Below are 23,767 nucleotides of genomic sequence, written 5' to 3'. Positions count from 1 at the left end.
GAAAGTTTGACTTATAAGGAGGGACTGGATAAGCTGGAAAGCAAAATGGGGGAACTGAGATAGCTTTGACAGTTAAGGTTAAGGAGAATCCGAAGAGATTCTACAGCATACAACTACAAAAATGTAACTAGAGAGACAAGAGGCTCCTGAAAGATCAATGAGGCCATCTGTGTGTGGAACCATAGGCGATGGGAGAGACCCTAAATTAATATTTCATGTCAGAACTTACCGTTTTCGAATACGAGGAAACAAAGGGAAAGAAACAGTGACGTCTTGAAAAGAATTCCCATTAAAGAAGAGGTTTTGCTGGAGGTCTTAAAACACAAAGGGAGCGAAAGCTCAAGGTCCAGAACAAGTGTATCCCAGATCATTGTAGCACAGTAGTGGCTGTGATCCGAGCAGAGATATTTCTATTATTGTCCTTCGTAATTCCATTAGGCGTAGGTGGCTGAGGTGTGAACTTATAAAAGTTTATAAAAAACATGAGGGGTATACACAAGGTGAATAGCTAAGGTCTGTACCCCAGGGTGGGCGAGTCCATAACCAGAAGACATAAATATGAAATGTGAGAAGAAACACTTAAAAGGAAGCAGAGGAGAACATTTCCCACACAGTGGATAACGCACGGATTGAATTATCTTCTAGGAGATGTGTGAGAGAAAAGTAAAATTACCACATGGAAAAGACATTTGGGCAGATATACAGAGAGAAGTTTTGAAGGGATACGTGTCAAATGCAGGCAAATGCGACTCGTTCAGGAATTATGGTCAACATGGGCTAGTTGGACGTGTTTTTCCATGCTGCTTGACTCTGTCTCCAGTTATTGGAGGTGCAGACTACTGAGACAAGGCCTGTTGTAGACAGTGAAGCAAGTTACAGCCATAGGGATGTGAGTTTGGAACGTAGGACGTTTCAAATATGTGGCGGGACTATCAGTAAGGGAGGAGGCTGGAGGGACAAGACTTGTTGCAGATGTTAAACATTATTGAAGACACTGGTCCACGGGACGTGACATAAATACAGTGTTGGAGAGGCAACATAGACGAGAAAGATCCCAGACAGCATTACCACCCTCTCGTAAGATGCCTGATTTCCCCTCTGTTGCATCGATGCTCACTCAGGAAGCGCAGGCCTGCATTGATAATTGTGAACTCCCAATGCTGTCTCAGTTGAACAAAAATTAGAGGTGGTGATTGAGCCTAGAGTGTATCTGTACTGTCCTCCCTCTCCAGCGATGTATCTTTGTCATGCCTAGTTAGCTGATGTTTGGAGCCCTCTCATTACTCTCTGCTCTGATCACAATGATTCATCTTACCTCACTGCGGGTTTTATTGAAGGCTCCATATCTCCCTACCTTTTGTCTCTCTGGCTGACGAACCATCATCAATGAGGTGATGGACGAGACACCCAGCGATTGGGATGTCTACTGTGTCAGGAACTTTCTGAGTACCTACAGGAGAGAGAGAAATAGACAGAAAGGGAAATTTGACAGATACAGTGAGGGTTACACATGTAAAATACTACAGAGATCTGGAAAATCCCAGTCTCCATCCCTTGCCTCTGTTGCCTTGTCTCTCCAGAGTGGAGAATTCTTTTGGCTTAGGAGGTGTATTAGCTGTAAAAGCGAGAGACGTTGATAGAGGCAGCAATTAGACACAAACAGTGAGGGATACAACATGGAGAAAGACTGAATGATATCACGAGAGTTCTGAAAGATTTCAGGATTAAAACATGGTCAGGTAAAAAGGGTTTCGATTCATGGTGCACTTGTATCAGTACTCCGTGATAGTTGATCTACGAGTGGGATAGGTGATGACCTAGTATGATTCTCCCTCTCCTGTTCATCCAGATTTAATGCCGGATGCCCATCTGACTGCTAAAACTCATTTAAGGAAGGAAATCTGTGATAGGCAACAGGTCTGGCCTACATATGACTCCAGACGCAGAGCAATGGTGTTGACTCTCAACTGCCCTCTGAAATGATATTGCAAGCCACTCATTTCAAGGGCATCTCGGGTTGGACATGAAATGCTGGCCAGCCAAAAACACCCACATTCCTCGTGTCAGTTAAAAATAATCTGCAATGTCCTGTCCAATCATATCGGTAGGTTTATGGACAGGGCTTTAAACTAACAAAGAGGATGCAGCGACTAGGATCAGGTGAAAGGAGCTTTCCAAATCCAAAGAGAAGAAGTGCAGATTCAGAACAGTCGGGGGATGTGGCTGAATATAAGCACAGAGGAACACGAAGAGACAGAGTTCAACTAAAACTGTAAAGCACTGAATAGTGTTGTGACAGGAAATTGCGTGAAAGTGTAAATTATGTTTTTTTTTGGAATGGACAAAGTATCTGTAACAATGTGACACAGAGATAGATGAGATTTAGTCACCGCACAGATGTGATTGCAGGGTGAACAACGTAAACATTTAATGATACATAAGTTTGTGGGGACTCAGACAGAATGGGAAAGCAGGATGGATAACACTGACAGTAATGGGTAACAAAACCATTACAGAGAAGAACATTGGCCTCAGATTATGCAGTTGAATACGTCTGAATGCAAATTTGGATCATTAATGTCAAAGACACTATCAGGATAACGTCTTTTAGGTTGCCCATCCGTATTTCATTGTTCAACACTGTTACGCATTCTAATGAATTCCTGTTTAATGCAAATGCACTGTGATAATTTTGGGAGACTTCAAACTTTGTATAATCCAGGACATTCACATTGGCAAAAGTGACATTCGCCGAACTCCTCTTCGAATGTTTTTGTCAGTGTTTCTTTTAAAAACATATTGTACAACTGGCTGGAGCATGACTATGTCAGGTCGACCGTTAGGTGATGAAGCTGAGTGAAGGATGATGACACAATGAGCGATCTTCCAGGAAATTGTACAATTGTGGATTCAAAGGCCTCATGAAGTTTTAATTTGACCATAAAACACACAAGACAAATCAGAAAAAAAGGCAATTGCAAAAGTTTGAGAGAAGAACAGACCAAGGAAAATAAGGTAAACAGACTGAAATGTCATGCTGTAGATGAACAGTGGAAATCATTTAGAGTCAGAGAGTCGTAGCGATGTATAGCACAGAAACAGATGCTTCGGTCCAACACGTCCATGCTGACTAAATATCCTAACCTAATCTAGTCCCATTTGCCACCAATTGTACCATATTGCTCTCAATCCTTCATATTCATATACCCATTAATATGCTTCTTCAATGCTGTAATTGTACCGACCTCCACCATTTCATCTGGAAGTTCATTCCGTACACCCACCACCCTCTACATGAAAACGTTGCACCTTCAGCACGTATTATATCTTTCCCCTCTCCCCTAAAGCTATGCCCTCTAGTTCTGGACTCCACCACCCCATGGAAAGTACGTGTCCATTTATCCTATCCATGACCCTCATGGTTTTATAAACATCAGTAAGGTCACCATCCCCAGCCTCCGATGCTACAGGGAAAGCAGCCTCAGTTTATTCAGCTTGTCCCTATAACTTAAATCTTCCAACGCTGGCAATTCATTGTAAATCTTTTCTAAAATTATATAACACTCTTCCGACAGGGAGGATACCATAATTGCACGCAATATTCCAAAAGTGTCTGAACCAATGTCCTGTACAGCCACAACATGACCTTCCAACTCCAAAACATAATGCTTTTCCCAATAAAGGGAAGCATATCAAATACCTTCTTCACTACCCTATTTATCTGCGAACTTATCTTCAAGGAACTATTGTTACGACACGGGGTAAACTCTCCTGCTTAATTGAAAACTAGCAATGCAGAAAATATTTATCCCGTGCAGTAATCTGCAAAATTCAAGTGGCCAAGACAATTTAAAGTAAAAATTAAGAACTTTATTTCTTAAAGTATAACAGAATATGTAACTAACCACTATTTACAATTTCTTTCTCTAAATACCTTTTAGCTTCCCTTCTATGAGTCCAAAAAACCTCCCAATTAAGATTCACAAACAACACTTCTTGTCTCAAAACCTGGCAGCTGTAAGTTCTTGTCTTTGAAACTCCCGGTGTCACCTTTGCTCCTGCTTTGGAAATTCTGCATTTTAGGTTACTGATCGAAAAGATACTTTTAAGAAACAGCAACTTCCAAGCACTCTATGTGCATGCTGGGCTGTGCCGTTCTCCTCTCAACTGTTCAATTTTCCCAGAGCATCCAGAGCATCGGATTGTGTCATTGGCTTTTAAGATTGTCAATATACTGAAATCAATCTTGATTGGAGTTTGATATGTTTCTGGTATAATTTAAACTGATTGGCTGAATTCAGATTTGTTTTGTCTCCAAGCAACGAACCAATCGATTGGTTCGACCCAATGTTACAATGTTACCATTTTTGAGTGCACTTGGTACATGGTCCGGTAATTCCGCTGCTATTACCTCTCTTAAAGGTTTTCCCACATCTTCATAACACCTCCCCATTTGGAAAAATGTATTGACATAATGAAAATATGGCTTCATTTTCTTCTTTCTCTACTTTTTAAACACGTTACCCGAACATACAGATAACATTAATGTAAGTTCACCTTAAATGCTGCCCATTTACCTACGTATATGTACACAAAACATTAAATAAAGACAAATCTCATCTGAACTCTATCAGTTAAATCAGCGATAATGTGCCTGCGATTGTATTGTGCTGATGCACAAAACATGTATGATTTTTAAAATTCGAATTCTGTGATATAAGACTCTAACAAAATAGTCTCATATTCTTATCATTAAAATGTTCTGAGAATTTAAGCAGATTGTGGTCAGTATACACAATTGTCTCGGACACATTGTTCCTGATATGCATATTAAAATGCTCAAAGGACAGTACCAAACTCAAGAGTTCATTTTCGATTGTGGAGTATTTTCTCAGCTGGATGCTGAGAGAAAGAGAGAGAGTGAGAGAGAGAGTGAGTGAGTGAGAGAAAGTGAGAGAGAGTGAGAGAGAGAGAGAGAGAGAGATGGGGAAGAGAGAGAGAGAGAGACGATGATGGAGACACCATTAGACCCTCACAGTGCGGGATACCACATGGAGAGTTACTGAGTGATATCACCAGAGCTCATGCTGATTTCAGAATCAAACAATTGGATAGGAAGATAGGGTTTTGTTTCGTGGTGCACTGGTATGAGTGCTCAGGGATGAGCGATCTGTGAGCAGGCGACGTTTTGGCCTAGTGGTAGTGCTGCTCGAGTATGTTTCTAAAACCTCACCTCATGTTCAGGGGAGACAGGTTTGAATCCCCCCATCAGAAATGGTGGAATTTCAAATCAATAATTTTACAAATAATAATTAACCATCTGTAAAGAAATATTAAACAATTGATTCTGTTCAAAAACCGATCCGAAGTACACTTGTCCTTTCATGAAGGACATCTGCCATGCTTACATTGTCTGCACGACATACCCAAAGCAAAGTGTCTGCTTCTGAAATGCCCTCTGAAATGGCCGCGCAAGGCACTCAGTTCAAGGGCAGCTAGTGTTTGACGAAAAAGTCTAGTCATCCAGAGACACCCGTATCCCATACGTGCATTAAAAAAAATCCATTAGGATGGCCCCACTGGAACCGTGCAGGGACCAATCTCCTGGTCAATCATGTCGGTAGGTTTATGGACAAGGTTGTAAACTGACAGAGAGAATGCAGAGACAGGGATCAGGCAAAAGCAGCTTTCCAAATCCAAAGAGAAAAGGTGAAAAATTGGAACAGCATAGGGATATGGCTGAAGACAATTAGAAAGAAACAGGAAGTAACAAAGTTTAAATAAAATTACACATCAACGGAGAGGTTTGTGATCGCAAATTGTGGGAAAGAGTAAGTTATATTTCCTTTTGGAATTGACAAAAAGGTAGATGTGTTTGTGACACAGAGATAAATGAGATTTAGAAACCAGAGAGATATGGTTACTGGACAAACAATTGGTGGAACATAAAAATTCAATGGTACACAACCTTGCGGAGTCCTCGGGAGAATGGGAAAGCAGGATGACCAACCCTGACAGCAATGGGCAACAAAGGCATTACAGAGAAAGTATTCGGCCTCAGATAATGAAGTAGAGGGAGTATGAATATAAAGACTGGCTAAATGTTTGCCAAGGACACAAGCCGCAGAATAGATTTCGGTCACCTGACAGCGTTTCATTGCTCAGCACTGCGATCATTGGAATTTTTAAACAAGGCATTGTGACAATTTTGGAACCCTTCAAATTTCATTTAATTTGGACAGTCACAGTGGCAAGACTGATATTGGAAGAGGAGTTCAGAGAATGTTTCTGTCAGTGTTTCTTTGAATTACAGATTATGCAACTGGCTGGGGATGTAACAATCTGAGGTCGACCATTGTGTCACAAAGCTGAGGGAATGAGTAATGTCACACTGACAGATCCACCGGGAAATTGGGATAAAGTTCAGTTTAAAGGAAAATAAAGTTTTAACGTGACTCACAGAAAGGACACGTTACAAATAGAAACAAAAATAGCCAATTACATGAGTTGTGGGAGAACTGACAAAGATAAATAAACTGAACAGACTGAGATGTGTGTCTGTAAACGAAGAGTAGAAAACATTCGAAGGAATAATGCAAAATATTCAACAAAAGGACATTCTATTGAAACAGACTAAACTTCATTAAGAAATTCCCGTCCGTTCCTCACTCAGGACGAAATGGCTCATATTAGATTATCAGACTGAGGAGATAGCCAAACAATAGTTTAAAATTCCGAAGTGAGAGTGTGTTTTAGGAGTAAATGTTAAAGGGATTGCAAAGGGACTCCTAGCAGGAAGAGAGCAGTGTGTTCAGGAAACTTTGTCAGGTTTAAAGAGATGATATCAACAGGGAGAGGTGAGTGTCCTGGAGGTCGTGAGAGTGTTGTAAAGAGTGGCCAGGGCCAAAAAGGTGTTACAAAGAGAGTACGAACTGCTGCAGCTGGAATTGTTTGCAGAGATAGGGAGGGGCGTATGTATTTTTATTTATTCATTCATTGGATGTGGTGTCACCGATTGCATCAGCATTCTTTGCCCCACTGCTAATTGCCCAGAGGAAGCTCAGAGTCAGCCATATTGCTGTGGGTCTGGAGTCACATGTTAGACAGACGATGTTGGAATGTTAGATGTCTTTGCCTAAAGGACATAAGTGAACCAGATGAGTCATTCATACTGAGCAATGCCCCATAAATGCCTTGTCCAGAAACACCATGACATCCTAACTTTTACTCTCAATGGTCTGATCAATCAAGGCAACCATCCAAAATGCCTGCTTCACCAGCTGGTACACCTGTGTGACCACATTCAAAGATCGGTGTACCTGCAGCCAAAGGTTACTGATTGGCAACACTACCGAGGGCCCGAATATTAACTGTACAAGTCCCGCCTGGATTGATTCAGCAAAATGGATCACTTCGCACTTATCTAATTAACCTCGATCTACGATGCTTCATCCTACTATTCCAACAATACGGTTAATCCTGTTTTATCACCATTAACGCTCTTCACTGCCCAATATATCACCAATTCAGTATCCCCACAAACTTACTTACCAGGAAACCAATATTCCCATCCAAATCATTTATCCATATGATAAAAAACAGTGGACGCACTACACCGCGGTCACGTGCCTCCAATCAGAAAAACAACATGTCTCCCAACATCCTTTTTTCTCCGTCCATCAAGCAAAATCTATTTTCAGTTGACTAGCTCCTCCTGGATGCCATACGGTTTTACAATGATCTGAACGTATTACATGGTCTACCATATGGAACATAGAACACATAAGAGCACAGTGTCCTGCCTGTGTCGGTGTCCTGCCGATCTTTTGTCCTCCTCTAAGATCAAACTAAACTACATGGTCTTCATTTTACTATTATCCATGTATCTATCCAAGAAATCGATTAAATGTCCCTGATTTATCTGACTATACTACCACTGCTGGCAGTGCATTCCACCCATCCTCCACTCTGAAGAACCAAACATTGAAATCTCCACGTAACCGTTCTTCAATCACATTAAAATTATACCCACTTATGATAACCATTTCTGCCATGGGAAAAGATATCGCTGAGTATTCTTCCGATCGGTGCCTCTCATCACCTTGTTCATCTCCATCAAGTCACCCCTCACCCTTCATCGCTTCAATGAGAAAAGCCTTAGCTTCACTAACCTTTCTCTATAAGAACTGCCCTCCAGTCCAGATAGCATCATTCTAAATCTCCTTTCCACCCTCTCTAAAGCGTCCACGTCCTTCCTGTAATGAGAGAACTAGAATTGAGCGCATTGTTTTAAGTGTGGTATAATCAGGGTTCTATAGAGATGCAGCAAAACCTCATGGCTCTTAAACTCTTAAACAATGGGACTACCAAGAAAGTATGTGGCCTCATATTCTGTATCAGTCGGAAACCAAATTTTGGGTAATAAGGGTCAGAACACAGAAGTGGAAGGACATTATTACATTGTTAGACAATGCCTGAACAAGGGAATTGTTGGAATTTGTAACAAAAGCACTGGGATAATTGAGAGGGCTTTCAATCTTCCTATCGCATCATCTCATTGACAGTGGGTCACAGACGAAGCTGACTCTCTCACACTCTCAGAGGGAGTCTGTCGGTGACTGTGCAGACCGATGTGGCTTTCCACAGAATCGGTTACACTTGGGCCAGAAGTGGCCATTAGAAAGGGTGGGTGAGGCGTTGGAGTAGCAGCGTGCGTCTTCTGCTGTTTACCTATGAGATTCTGCTTTTGCCCTGCAGTAAATCTCGAGGATTTTCGACACATTCCCAATACTACTTCCTCACCAGTGTTTCCCAGGTGTTAGTGTGAACGCTGCACTTCCCCAGTGAGAGCTTCTGGGCATCGATGAAGCATTTCCTCTGTTCAGCTGGGGATCGCCTGCCGTTTCGGAGCTGGGAGGAGAGCACCTTCTTGGGGAGTTTCGTGTCGAACATGGCGACGACGTGCCCAGTCTATCATAGGCGATCAAGGGAGGCGCCAGTGCCTCCGTACAGGGAGAGTTGGTTTGTTCGAGGACGTTGGCATTGATGTGTTTATGTTCCACGTGGATTCTCAGGACCTTGCACAAGCAGCGTTGGTGGGAAGGCTCCAGAATCTTGAAGTACCTGTCATAAACAGTCCATGTCTCAGAGCCATATCGGAGGGTCGGAACCACCACAGCTTTGTGTTCCGTGAGCTTGCAGTTGAATTAGTTGCTGTTCTTCTCGAACACCACTTCCCTTAGACGGCCGAAGGTTGTGCTAATACACTGGAGGCAGTGCTGGATCTCTTCATCATATCTGTTTTGGTCAAAGGACACACCTGAGGAATTGGAAGATCCAAGGCCTTTCCTTAGGCTTTGATGATTGTAGATTCGCTCTGCAAAGCCGGGCCGGGTTGATGGAGCGCCTTTGTCTAGTGGATGTTCAGGGTGAGGCACTTGCTCTCATATGTCCCTGTAAAGGTGCTGATAATGGGCGGGAACATGCCTTCTGAGATTGCACACACAAAAACACCATCAACATACTGTACCTCGATGTGACGGTTGGGGTGAGTTTAGCTTTGGTTTAACGGTGGCAGGAGGTTGAATAAGTTCCTGCGGGTTTGGTAGGTTAGCTGTACTTAAGTGCAGAGCTTGTTTTCGGTGAGTTGAAGCATTGCAGCGAGGTAGGTCAGGAACAGTGTTGGGGCAATAACACGTCCTGTTGACATCGGTCCGAACAGGGAATGGGTTGATGATGGAGCCATTTGTCATTGCCACAACATCCATGTCATCGGGGAGCAGGCGAAGGATCGAGACAAACTTCATGGTGTAGCCAAAGCAGAGAAGGACTCTCCATAATGTTTCCTAGGTGATGATGTCAAAGGCCTTTGTAAGGTCGAAGGCAGCCACGTACAGGGGGAGGTTCTGTTCTCTGCATTTGGTCCCGTAGCTGTCACATGGTGAAAATCAAGTCCGTTCTGTCCCTCTGTGGTGGGGAAACACGGTGCGAGTTTGGGAGTGGTTCTTCAGCCAAATGGAGGAGACGGTTGAGGGGGGACCTTGACGATTACTTTTCCAATGGTCGACAGTAGGGAGATTCCCCTGTCATCACCACAGTTCCCTTTTCAGATGTTCATGACGGTGACATCTCTGAGCTCCCCCGGGATGCCTCCTCCTTCCAGATAAGGCAGAAAGGAGTTGTACTGCATGAGGAGCTCTGCGCCTCCGCACTTCAATGCATCAGTGAGGATACCTTATGCTCCAGCAAACCTGTTGTTCTTGAGCTAGCTAATGGCCTTCTCTACGTCGTGTAGGGCTAGGGTGTTGCTCAGCCCGTGGTGTGCAGCGTGCTGTGGGATATGGTCAATGACACTCAGATCGATGACCGAGCCCTGGTTGAGGAGGTCTCTGAAGTGCTCCCCCAGCGATGGTTGATGTCTTTTTTGCCATTGATCAGAATCACTCCTTCCTTGGTGGTCGAGACTTGGTGGTTTGTGTGATAAGATGGAATTCAAATGGATTATTAAGTTTTATAGTGACCATCCCAAGTACACCCAATAATCAGAAATTGAAACAAAGAAAATTACACGGACAAAACTTCAGCAAGGAAGACCAATCGAAGACTCACGCAGATCTTTAAAGATCATAATAGATAAAAAAGAGGCTTCGAAGACAGTCATTAAAAGCTACCAATTGTGAGGGCATAGTGTTGTAGAAATTGAAAAAAGGGCTATGAAAATGTTGGAGCAGGTTTTGAAGGGAGCGCAAGTGTTCTCCTCGGAAGAGTAGTGCTGTAGGAAGTGGAAGTATTGTTGGTCTTTAATGAAATGATGAGGGAGACTTAAATGTGCTGGAAGTGCTGGCAGACACTTGAAGTTTGATAAGGGCCTGAACCATGTTGTAAAGCAATATGAATTGATGTGGCAGGAGGAGTTCACAGAGTTAGCAAGTGCAATATCTATCGGAGTTGGTTCAAGAGATATGGAGGGCTATGGGACATGGCAGGAATTATAAATACAGAAAGTGCTGTGGGACCCAAAACAATTTAGAGAGATAGAACGTGTCAATGGTTTCTGACGCGACGTTAACCAGGCAGTAGGAGATACAGGAGTTTCGATATTGGGAGGAGCATAGGAGGATGTTTGGGTCTATAGGCAGTTACAGACATAAGGAATGCCGACGCGACTGGAGAAACATGCGGCGATAAGGGAGTTTTCTACTGCTTGAGGAAGAGGTACCAAAACTCACACACAGAACTAAACATTTGCGCCAGCACTCACACACACAAACATTCACAATCTGCAGGATCAAGATTAATTCCACACTCGTGTCAGTTGTGTGTGAATTAGGGAAGGAAATATAGAACATAGAACAGTACAGCACAGAACAGGCCCTTCAGCCCACGATGTTGTGCCGACCATTGGTCCTCATGTGAGGTAAACCTAATGTATGAACCCTCAAATGTCTGTGACCATATGCATGTACAGCAATCTCTTAAATATCCCCAATAACCTCGCTTCCACAACTGCTGCTCTCACAAATCTCTGCGTAAAGAACCGGCCTCTGACATCCCCTCCATACTTTCCACCAAACAGCTAAAAACTATGACCCCTCGTGTTAACAATTTCTGCTCTGGGAACTAGTCTCTCGCTATCAACTCTATCTATGCCTCTCATTATCTTGTACACCTCAATTAGGTCGCCTCTCTTTTTTTCCTTTTTTCCAATGAATAAAGTCCGAGCTCAGTCAACCTCTCTTCGTAAGGCAGCATCCTGGTAAACCTTCTCTACATCTACATCTTTCCGATAATAGGGCAACCGGAACTGGACATAGTATTCCAAGTGCCGTCGAACCAAAGTTTAATAGAGCTGCAACAAGATCTCACAGCTCTTCAACTCAATCCCCTGTTAATGAAAGCCAAAACACCATATGCTTTCTTAACAACCCTCTCCAGTTGGGTGGCAATTTTAAGGGATCTATGGACCTGCACACCAAGGTTTTGCTGTTCCTCCACACTGCCAAGAATCCTGTCTTTAATCCTGTACTCAACTCTCAAGTTTGACCTTGCAAAATGCATCATTTCACATTTATCCTGGTTGAAGTCCATCTCCCACCTCTCAGCCCATGCCTGCATCCTGTCAATGTCACGCTGCAGCCTACAACAGTCCTCTATACTGTCAACGAACATCTCCAACCTTTGTGTCATCTGCAAACGTTCTAACCCATCCTTTAATCTTCTCATCCAAGTCATTAATCAAAAATACAAAGAGTAGAGACCGAACAACAGAGTCCTGTGGAACACCACTCACCACTCACTTCCAGGCATAATACTTTCCTTCCACTACCACTCGCTGTCTCCTGTCGATCATCCAATTCTGCATGCAGACAGTTACATTTCCCTGTATCCATTCCTTCTGACCTTCTGAACGAGCTTACTATGGGGAACCTCATCAAATGCCTTGCTGAAGTCCATGTACACCACATCCACCGCACTACCCTCATCAACTTGTCTAGTAACATCCTCAAAAAACTCAATAAGATTTGTGAGGCATGACCTGCCCCCAAGAAAGCCGTGCTGACTGCATTTAATCAAGCCATGCTCTTCCCGAAGGTCATACATCCTATCCCTCAGAATCCTTTCTAACCCCTTTCAGACGACAGACGTGAGACTGACTGGTCTGTAATTGCCAGGGATTTCCCTTTTTCCTTTCTTGAAGAGAGGGTTTATATTTGCCTCCCTCCAGTCCTCAGGTACTACTCCAGTAGACAGCGAGGATGCAAAGATCATCGCAAGTGGCGAGGCAATCACATTTCTCGCTTCCCAAAGCAGCCGAGGACAAATATCATCTGGCCCTGGCGACTTGTCAATCTTAATGTTTGTTAAAATTTTCAGCACATCAGCTTCCTCAATCTATATCCGTTCCAGCATGCTTACCTGCTCCTCAATGATTTCATTCTCTACAAGGTCCTTTTCTTTAGTAAAGACAGAAGCTTTTAGGGCTTCCTGTACCTTCTCAGACTCTATACACAAGTTCCCTATGCTATCCCTGATCAGCCCTACTCTTTCTTTGATCATTCTCTTATTCCTCACATACGTGTAAAATGCCTTTGGATTCTCCCTAATCCTTCCTGCCAAGCCGTTTTCCTGCCCCCTCCTGGGTATCCTCACACCATTTTTGAGCTCCTTCCTCGCCTGCCTGTAATCCTCTAGAGCTAAGCAAGACCATTGCTTCCTCCACCTTACATAAGCTGCCTCCTTTCTTTTGACGAGAAGCTCCTCCGCTCTCGTCATCCAAGGCTCCATTATCTTACCCCTTCTTACCTGTCTCAGAGGAACACATTTATGCATCACTCGCAACAACTGTTCCTTAAACAGTCTCCACATGGAACAATTGCTCCCAGTTCATGCTTCCCAACTCACATCTGATATCATCATAGTTTCCTTTCCCCAATTAAATATCCTCCCATTGTTCCTGCTTCTCTCCTTCTCCACAGCTATGTAGACTGTGAGGCAGTTGTGGTCAGTATCACCAAAATGCTCTCCCACCGCAAGATCTGACACCTGCCGCTGCTCATTGCCGAGCACCAAATCTAACATGGCCTCTCCCCTGGTTGGCCTGTCAATTTACAGTGTTAGGAGATCCTCCTGAATACACCTTACAAAAACAGCTCCTTCCAAGCCATCTGCTCGAAGAAAGTTCCAATCAATATTGGGAAAGTTAAAGTCATCCATTACAACAACCCTACTACATTCACACTTTTCCAAAATCTGCCGACCTATGCTTTCTTCAATCTCCCTGCTGCTATTGGGGGGCTTGTAGTAAACTCCTAATGAGGTGACTGCTCCCTTACTTTTCCTAATTTGCACCCATACCTACTCAGTAGGCAGACCTTCGTCGACAATGGTAACTTCTGTAGCTGTGATACCCTCACTGATTGGCAGTGCTACACCCCCTCCTCTTTTCCACTGTCCTTATTCTTTTTAAATGTTCTAGACCCTGCGACATCCTTCAACCATTCCTGCCCCTGAGAAACCCACGTCTCTGTTATGGCCACAACATCATAGCACCATCTAAGCTCATCACTTTTATTCCTGATACTCCTTGCATTAAAGCAAACACACTTTAACCGATCCCTTGGGTCTTTCCCAAGAAATTCCTTCCCACTAGCAAAATGTACATTTATTGATGCGTTCATGGAATGCGGGTGTCACTGGCCGGATCAGCTTTGATTACCCACTGCTAATTGCAAGAGGGCAGCTCAGAGCCAGCCATATTGCTGTGAGATCGAGTCACATCTTTGAGGAGATGACCAAGCATGTGGATGAGGGTAGTGCAGTGGATGTAGTATACATGGATTTTAGTAAGGCATTTGATAAGGTTCCCCATGGTAGGCTTATGCGGAAAGTCAGGAGGCATGGGATAGAGGGAAATTTGGCCAATTGGATAGAAAACTGGCTAACCGGTCGAAGGCAGAGAGTGGTGGTAGATGGTAAATACTCAGCCTGGAGCCCAGTTACAAGTGGAGTTCCGCAGGGATCAGTTCTGGGTCCTCTGCTGTTCGTAATTTTTATTAATGACTTGGAAGAGGGAGTCAAAGGGTGGGTCAGTAAATTTGCAGATGATACAAAGATTGGTGGAGTTGTGGATAGTGAAGAGGGCTGTTGTCGGCTGCAAAGGGACTTAGATATGATGCAGAGCAGGGCTGAGGAGTGGCAGATGGAGTTCAACCCTGCCAAGAGTGAGGTTGTCCATTTTGGAACTAAGGATCTCCTGAAGAAATGTCCGGGGACTGAGAAGACTGTCGACCATTGATCTCAAGCATCTTTCTTTGTACTCTGAAAGACCCCAACGAGTCGGGAGGTTACACCTAATTCCCATTCAGCTCAAATATATAGGTTGTCCCGATGACACCCTCAGTCAAATATTGCCTTTATATCGTGGCCATTCACTCTTCCCTGAGCCCCTATGTTCAACTCTTGTTCATATCAATAGGTGACGGTGCATTTCTTCTCACAGAGGATAATAGCTTTAAATTAAGGTTGTGTAGGTATAGGACAGATGTTAGGGGTAGGTTCTTTACTCAGCGAGTCGTGAGTTCATGGAATGCGCTGCCTGTGGGAGTGGTAGAGTCAGAATCTTTGGTGACCTTTAAGCGGCAATTGGATAGGTACATGGATGGGTGCTTAAGCTAGGACAAATGTTCGGCACAACATCGTGGGCCGAAGGGCCTGTTCTGTGCTGTATTGTTCTATGTTCTATGTTCTATCTCAACTAAACCAAGTAAAACAGTCACGTGCCCTTCACTTGAGGACACAAATGGAGCAGATGATTTTTTCTTCATAATCAACAATGCTGTTGCGCTCATCATTGGATGACGATAAATTTTCTGTGCAATGCCCTGTTCAGCCACAACAAGGTGCCCCAAAAACTACTTTCAATGCTCTGAGCAATGAAGGAAAACATGCCAAATTCCTTCTTCACCACCCTGCCTACCTGTGACATTGAAGATCTGGACACCCACGGAGGGGGGGGGGGGGTGGAGTCTCTCTGTTCCGTGATCGGTCAATAAGCCCTCACAGTCGGTCTGGTTATTTTCTTCATACGGCTTGGCACAAATCATCCAGAAACACAGAAGTTATACACTTCAGTGTTCCTCAGAAGACCTGCGCATATGGCTTAAAGCAAAGACATTTTTATACTTTTCTTGAAGAAAGACGCAAGCCATTATTGTCTATTATATTCAAACAATTACCAATCAACTTACGATATCATTTTTATTTGACAGTTACTCGGTCCAATGGTATTTCTTGAGAATCAAATTTGTTTTCCAACACTCAGGCCATTCTTATCTCACGAACCGAGCATTTTCAGCTGCACTTGAAGGTCAGTTAGGATGGCCAATAATGTCTTATCTACTATAGTTAATTCTATGCTGTAAAAGAAGCATTGTCAGCTAATCTCTATTGAAGCCGACTGTATTTTGTAAATTATGCAGCTGCAGCAGAGTAAAAGCCATTTTATGCAGCTTTTAGCAGAATTGTCAATTTGCAGCCTCTAAGTCATTTTGCCATTTTACTTGCATTGAGAAGCCATTTGATTGCTACGTAAGTTAGTAAGAGCATGTGTTAAGTTGTTGTTCCTGACACAACTGGTTACCTCAGCCTGTATTCAGGTTTCAGATCCTCACCTCCATCCTTTGGTCATTCCATGACCACACCATCGGATTGGAGAGCGTAGAATAGATCAATCAAATCGAATGGACGCTAGAGACTGCCATACTTCCTCCTCTGAGAGAAGGAAGTGGGGTAGGCAACCGATGCTACTCATCTTCATTTAAAAAAGAGAAGAAGCATTTTCTGGGGGAACTGATGTTGTCAACAGAGGATACTAGTTTAGCAATAATACATTTAACAGTAGCAATGCCAGCAAAGAGACAAATTTAAATAATACTAATACACATGGGCAGATTATCAACCAGTTGTAGCATGAGCCAAAATCCCAATCTCCCCATCCATTGCCTCCTGTCATTTGATTGATAAAGATGTGGAAGTTACCTACATGCCTGGTAAAATTCTCGATGAGGTCAGTAACCACCATCACACACTTGCATTTAACTATGGTGCAAACACCTATTGCAACGAGAGCATACCGGTTCTGCTGGGAAAATAGACGTAATCTGAGACCATGTCCTTAACTCCTGCTAAGGCTGAGGCCGTCCCGCTGCCCAAGATGGTGAGACCGCAAATAACATAATACGGTTTTGATGGCTAATAGATTCTACGGATCCTCCAATGGAAAATGTCCTTAGAAATGCGAAGCCCACGGAGTAAACTTTTGTGCTACCGAAAGCCTTTGCTCCCTTCCAATGCGCACAGAATTCAGGTGAAACATACGTTTGGTGGGGAAACCCCAACCTCATTCCCATGTAGTTGGACTGGGAACAGTAGTCGGGAAAAGTGTCCCTCCGGCTACAGCACGGGGAGTATATATTTCATCAAGAAACCAAGAAGGTGGTCGCTTTGCCTTGGCTGAAAAAGGAATAAGTGGATTTAGTACAGACAATGGAAGGGGCTTCATTTTAAGAAGCAGGCCAGGCTTTGCGACTTACCCGAACATACGGGTCGTCCGTGTCTACAAATTGTGATCCCCATGGGCGCTCTGGGTGAAAGCTGTTCAACAAGAAGAAGTGGGTCTTTCATTAAGAGTTGCTGTTGTTGTCCCAGACTGTTTCATTCCATCCCACAATTGGGAAGATGAATGTACCGTTAGGGGTCTCATGGTGTAGATGAGTGGGTGCTGTCACCCATACTACAATGAGCCTGAAAGCCGGTAATAACAAGAGCACACTCCTCCAGTATGCATACGCATCAGATGCAAGCCCCCATAGGGGAGCAGGAGCGATAGGTACATTTGTCCAAGGCACATGGAATAGTCTTAGCCACATTCACGTAAGTGCACCCCATCCCGTACTGTCGTAAAATTGGGATAGGCTACCCTGAATTTATTACAGGAAGTCCACAAGCAACTAGCAGGTGGGAATTCGTTGTAGTCTAAAACATTATGCCTTAGAAGTATTCCACACTCGGTCGATGCGATTTGGGAGGTGGAAGGGGAAGAAAGAGTCCTTTGCTGATGTGAGGGTGTAACAGGCTACTTCATCCCAGACGAATATTTTATTGTGACATTGAAGAAACGAATTGTGAATTAAATGTAACATTTCCTCCTTTTATCTTTTGTGACTTGCCAAATTACACTTCTTTGAATAGAGGGAAGGATTCACAGGGGCGCCCATCGCGCATCTGAAATCAAACTGGCATAAAACACCTTGACAGGGTCAAGTTGATTGAGACTTGTCCTATCAACGATCTGCCAGATTTTCTTGATGCAGTTGACCATTGCATCCTTTATTCTTGGTAATGTTCCATGTATTGAAGCAATCAGTCTCTCAACGCACAAGGACATATTTTCGGCATAAATGATAGACAATCTCTGGATTCTCAGGAACACACTGGTAAATCGTCTTTTCTTGAGTAGTAATGCCGATGACGAGGAGTCCACATAACAGGGTACGTTCGAACTTCATCATCTCCCCACTCACAAGCGGCTTGTCTGATGACCTTGCAATGATGGAGGTACTGGGAAGACCTTATCAGCAGGAGGGCTTGGTGAGGAGAACCCTGGTAGGGTACCTCCCATCGATGCTGGATGTCATGGCGTGTCCATTGTAAAAGGGTATAACCATTCCCTCCTCACTTAAGTGTGTAAATAAGGCACATAATCAATTAAAATAGGCAGCAGCAAAGAGGAACACAAGCTTGTCGAGCAGGGGTCACCATATTTTCGTTTGAGTATGGAGGGACTACCCTATTTAAGGCCGTATTTTTTCGCTCCATGGCAGGGGTACACCCTGTCATTTCTGTACCTTACCCAGGTCTGACATACCTGTCACCATATTGTCTCTGTCCGGGTTTTGCGGGGGACCCAATGGGACCAGAAGTTTGGGATGTAAGGCTGCTTGCTTATCAGCAGCATCCACAATCCCATTACTTTGGAAACTGTATCAGTTGCCTCAGCGTGAGCCGGACATCTTGATCGGATAGAACAACATTACTACAAAGCTGCTCGATGGGGGTTAATAATCCTCTATGTTGCCACAAGGCTCCAAAATCATGGATCACGCAGAAAGCACAACGAAGAGTCAGTGTGTATTAGCATATCTTCCTTTCGCTCGGATGCACACATGTCGATTCCCCACGTTAGCTCCAAGTTAACATTGAAGGCACATCACTCCCTAATGGCCACATTTCCATAATTTAAGCAAGGGCCAACCATTGCCCCTGGGGATTTAGCTGTCTTGATCCCAGTCTCAAAGGTGTAATACTGGGGCATGCATGTCCCCATTTTCAGGATCCCCTCGGGAAGAGATGGCTCAGCAGTGGTCGCTGGGTGAGCACCTGATGCAGTTTACACACCCCTACCCCCCACCCCAGTGGGAATCCACGTCCCAATCAACCCTGTCAGGGCTGGCACATGGTATTTGGGATCGCGAAGGACGCCGGATATAATTGCTTTTACCTGCAACTTGCATCTTAGTTCAGTCAGGATTTAGCCATCCCAACAGAAAGTCACCGCTCACCTTATTTGTGAGTGGAAATTCCTGGACTGGATCATAATGTTTGTATGGATCTTGTTCGGTGACACTAGAAGGGAAACATTGCAAAAGCATAGGGTTAAACAAAGGTGACTGAACTTCCTGATTATTTTTTCAATTCACTTCTGTCAGACAGATAGCCACATATTTCAGTCTTGTCACACGAGCCTTTCGTATTCTGGCTACTCCCAAAATTTTGCTGAGTTTACATCCGTATCACCCTTGGACATATTGAGCAAACTGAGCCAGTTTGATCTTGCGAACAGTGGCATGCCTCATTAACATTACTCCACCTCCCGAGGTGAGCCCTGGTTTAGGATGGTGCAGGCCACTCGTTCCCAAGAAATCAGCTATGAAAGCTGGATTCTTCATTTTCAAAAGAAGGAAAGGTTTGTAATAAGGAGGGTGTGCTGGGGATATGAAATGTTAGGGGCTCAGAGGATATCCAGGCATAAAATCCAAATCCTCAAATAGGGTCGGTATTCCAGACAAAGGCTCGGGATTCCGAGCATAATCTAAGTTCTTTAACTTACGGCGTTGCTGCCTTAACCTTGACTATATTTTCCTCAACCTTAGTAGCCTTACACTATTTCTCATATCCCTTTTTTCATCTCATGTCACTTTAATTTTTTCATTCACAATCTGCTCTGAACACTCCCAGCTTTTGAGATTTTCCTGTGCTATATATACCTCTATCCTCCTATCACATGCAGAATTCATTCAACTGGCCAGTAAGATAGCTTTCCATTCTTAAGTTAGCAACGAATTAATGTAGCCATGTTTCAAATTAACCATGAGGCAATGATACAGGTCACTGACATTATGGAAAGGAATAAAACCAAGCGATCCTGCCAATTAATTCTGATTTTGTGAATCAGGGCTAATACAATTCAGTATATAAAACGTATTAAGTAAAATAATAACTAACTGTAATCCAGAGGCAGGAAATGAACAAGTGATTATAGCATTTTAAAAGGCATTAATATAAATTGGAAAATCATTTGTTCAGTATTCAATATTTAAATGTAAAATGTTAACAGTTTCCAAGTCTGAAATATACTATAATTACATGTTCTGGTAGCTTATTTTAAATCCAAGATTCGTTTCCTTACTCGGTCCTGACCAGCCATTGCTGATTTTCCATGCTATCGGCCGTGAAATCACTGCAGCTGCGTTAAATGGTGGGCCTACTCACATGGTAACAAAAAAAAACTTCTTATGCACGAATAATGGCAGAATCCAATGACATAGATATTAACCATGGGATGTTAATTTTGTAACATGATTTATCGCAACTTAATGTTGAACTGAAACTTCAGTTTTCATTGACGGAGGGGAATTGATACAAAATAAAGCTACAACTGTCATATTATAATCACCAATGAAATACAGCAGTCTTAAAATTGAGTGGGAACATACAATTCTGAAACAAAAACTAAATCTGTTAGTACAATTTTCTGAAAACAATGTTGTTGGTTTGGGATAATTTGGATGTATCTTTATGCTTCCAGTTTCACAAAATTTAGCGAAATTTTTAAAAAATCATGGAATTGCTCCCCTCAATGAGCGAATGCTAAAGTCTGAAGTGATTTTCCTTATGTTAGGTTTAGAATACAACTAAAATTCAGCCGAGGCCTACTTTCATCCTGGAACAGAATGATTCCGCACATGAGGCTCAGATTTATTTCTACTCCTTTACTTCCTTTCGGCAATTCTTTCATTAGTACAACACCTAGGGGTGAGCGGGGTGAAAATGATCTTTAGCCATAGCATGAAATAATGGAGAATTTGGGAGCATGTTTATGCTGATGTTAAATGGTGCAAAATCGAAGGAGAAAACATGTTTTTTTTTAAAGAAAGTATGTCGTCTTCCACCGTATTACACTGAATTGAAATTAATTATGACTGGCCATCACTTGAGCATAAAAGTGATTCGTTAGAAATTGACAGGAGGGCAGCCTTAACCCATAAGGAAAACAGGGGTTGATATTTCATTCCATAATCACTGATGGATCCTTAACATTAAAAGAAATCATTCTAAGTTCCGAAATTGAAAATCAAATTCAAAACAGTCCCAGATCTCGAACTCCAGGGAACAAAACACAAACATTGAATCATCAAAAAGCAAATGTGCACCCAAACCGAAACTGAAAGGTTTAAACTTTCTGCAAGCTGAAGGGAATGAGCGCTGATTCTCTTTCTCTCTCCTTCTCACTCCCTCTCTCTCTCTCTCTCTCTCGCTCTCCCTCTCTCTCTCTCTCTGTCACACATGCACACACACGAATATTTTAAGGGTAATAAAGCACTCACATTCCCGATGTCACAGTTAGGGTGTTTTATAGAGTCATAGAGTCATAGAGATGCACAGCATGGAAACAGACCCTTCGATCCAACCTGCCCATGCCGACCAGGTATCCCAAACCAATCTAGTCCCACCTACCAGTACCCGGCACATATCCCTCCAAACCATTCCTTTTCATATACCTATCCAAATGACTTGTAAATGTTGCAATTGTACCAGACTCCACCACATCCTCTGGCAGCTTATTCCATACACATACCACCCTCTGTGTGAAAAAGTTGCCCCTTAGGTCTCTTTTATATCTTTCCCCTCTCACCCTAAACCTATGCCCTTTACATCTGGACTCCCCGACCCCAGGGAAAATACTTTATCTATTTATCCTCTCCATGCCCCTCATAATTTTGTAAACCTCCATAAAGTCACCCCTCAGCCTCCGATGCTCCAGTGAAAACAGCCCCAGCCTGTTCAGCCTCTTCCTATGGCTCAAATCCTTCAACCCTGGTAACATCCTTGTACACCTTTTAAGTTTCACAACATCTTTCCGATAGGAAGGAGACCAGAATTGCACGCAATATTCCAACAGTGGCATAACTAATGTCCTGTACAGCCGCAACATGACCTCCCAACTCCTGTACTCAATACTCTGACCAAAAAAGGAAAGCATACCAAACGCCTTCTTCACTATCCTATCTACCTGCGACTCCACTTTCAAGAAGCTATGAACCTGCACTCCAAGGTCTCTTTGTTCAGCAACACTCCCTATGACCTTACCATTAAGTGCATATGTCCTGCTAAGATTTGCTTTCCCAAAATGCAGCACCTCGCATTTATCTGAATTAAACTCCACCTGCCACTTCTCAGCCCATTGGCCCAAGTGGTCCAGATCCTGCTGTAATCTGAGGTAACCCTCTTCGCTGTCCACTACACCTCCAATTTTGGTGTCATCTGCAAACTTACTAACTGTGCCTCTTATGCTAGCATCCAAATCATTTATGTAAATGACAAAAAGTACAGGACCCAGCACCGATCCATGTGGCACTACACTGGTCACAGCCTCCAGTCTGAAAAACAACCCTCCACCACCACCCTCTGTCTTCTACCTTTGAGCCAGTTCTGTATCCAAATGGCTAGTTCTCCCTGTATTCCATGAGATTTAACCTTGTTAATCAGTCTCCCATGGGGAACATTGTTGAACGCCTTTTAGCCTCAAATCCTGGCTGTTGCACATAGCTGCTTAACTAAGTGACGGAGAATTGTATCACTGGCCAACTTTCTTTTTTTGACACGGTAAAAGCAGCACCTACCCTCTATAGTTCAAAACCAAATACCAAACACCAAAACAAACAGAACAAAACCAAAGCAGACAAGCAGCAAAGCAAGACGAAGATAATCTCGACCTAAAATTTTCACTAATCAACAATCTGACAATGAACAGCATGACTAATGATTTCTGCAAAACATTCTCGACATTTCAAACTCTGACAGTTTCATGATAATATATTGTGATACTCCTTTGTGTCGTCTTTCACAGGACAAATTGAGATTCAAATTAGACGACACCAATCTGACTAAATCTGAGTTCCCGACTCTACCCGCTGGTCCCCGACCTATCAGTGGGAGCCCCCGTCTCTCTTGGGTCCCCGACCCCTTTCTTAGGGTTCCCGACTCTACTAAAAGTTTCCTGACCTGTTAGTGGGAGTCCCCAACCACACTCTGAGAGTCCCAGAGTCTATTCACACGTCTCCGACCTGGTAGAGGGAGTACCTGATTCCATGGGGTCGCTGGCCCGTCACTTTTTCAAGTCCACCAATCTATTCACATGCCCCTAACCTGTTAGTGCGAATCCCATACTCCCTGGGATTACCAACCCCTCTTTTTTTTTTAGAGTAAATTCTTACCAGGGCCGATCCTTCTCGGGCTGGACTGAGATGATAAGCAGCGAGGGGTGGAGTCAACTACGACTTGAATGAGAGGAAAACCAAATGGATAAAATGCTCATGCCTTGCTGGCTAATTCCTCTCAAATCAACAGTAGAGGACTCAATGCTCTTCCAGCAATGCCCAAAATCCGTCCCTGCCGAGCCCGACTCACGGAACTAGATGAAGACCAGGCCCCCCAGGGGTGGGTCTCACTTCTCCGCGATTGGTCAATAAACAAAAACAATCGGTCTGTTTCTTTAAGACTACACTTTAGCTCTTATACAGCAGGGCATAGACAGAGATTAAACACTTCCATGTTCCTCAGCAGAACTGCGCACATGGCTTAAAATAAAGACATTTTTGCACTTTTCTTAAAGAGAGGTGATTGCCAATTACCAATTAAGTAACAAAAT

The 23,767-nt window shown here is 43.4% G+C and overlaps 1 long non-coding RNA gene across 1 annotated transcript; it reads right to left on the bottom strand.

Annotated features, from left to right (window-relative positions):
* Nucleotides 1-1,366: 1,366 nt before the first annotated feature.
* On the bottom strand, nucleotides 1,367-23,528 carry LOC122559220. Its single transcript, XR_006314374.1, has 3 exons — nucleotides 23,334-23,528; nucleotides 19,119-19,182; nucleotides 1,367-1,450 (listed from the first exon to the last, which is right to left on the bottom strand). It is a non-coding gene; the product is annotated as an uncharacterized LOC122559220 (long non-coding RNA).
* Between the last annotated feature and the right edge of the window lie 239 nt (nucleotides 23,529-23,767).

Source organism: Chiloscyllium plagiosum, chromosome 18 (assembly GCF_004010195.1).
Source record: "Chiloscyllium plagiosum isolate BGI_BamShark_2017 chromosome 18, ASM401019v2, whole genome shotgun sequence".
Taxonomy (NCBI): Eukaryota; Metazoa; Chordata; class Chondrichthyes; order Orectolobiformes; family Hemiscylliidae; genus Chiloscyllium; species Chiloscyllium plagiosum.
The sequence above is the reverse complement of the archived record's forward strand: the minus strand, read 5'-3'. Positions and strand labels throughout refer to the sequence as shown.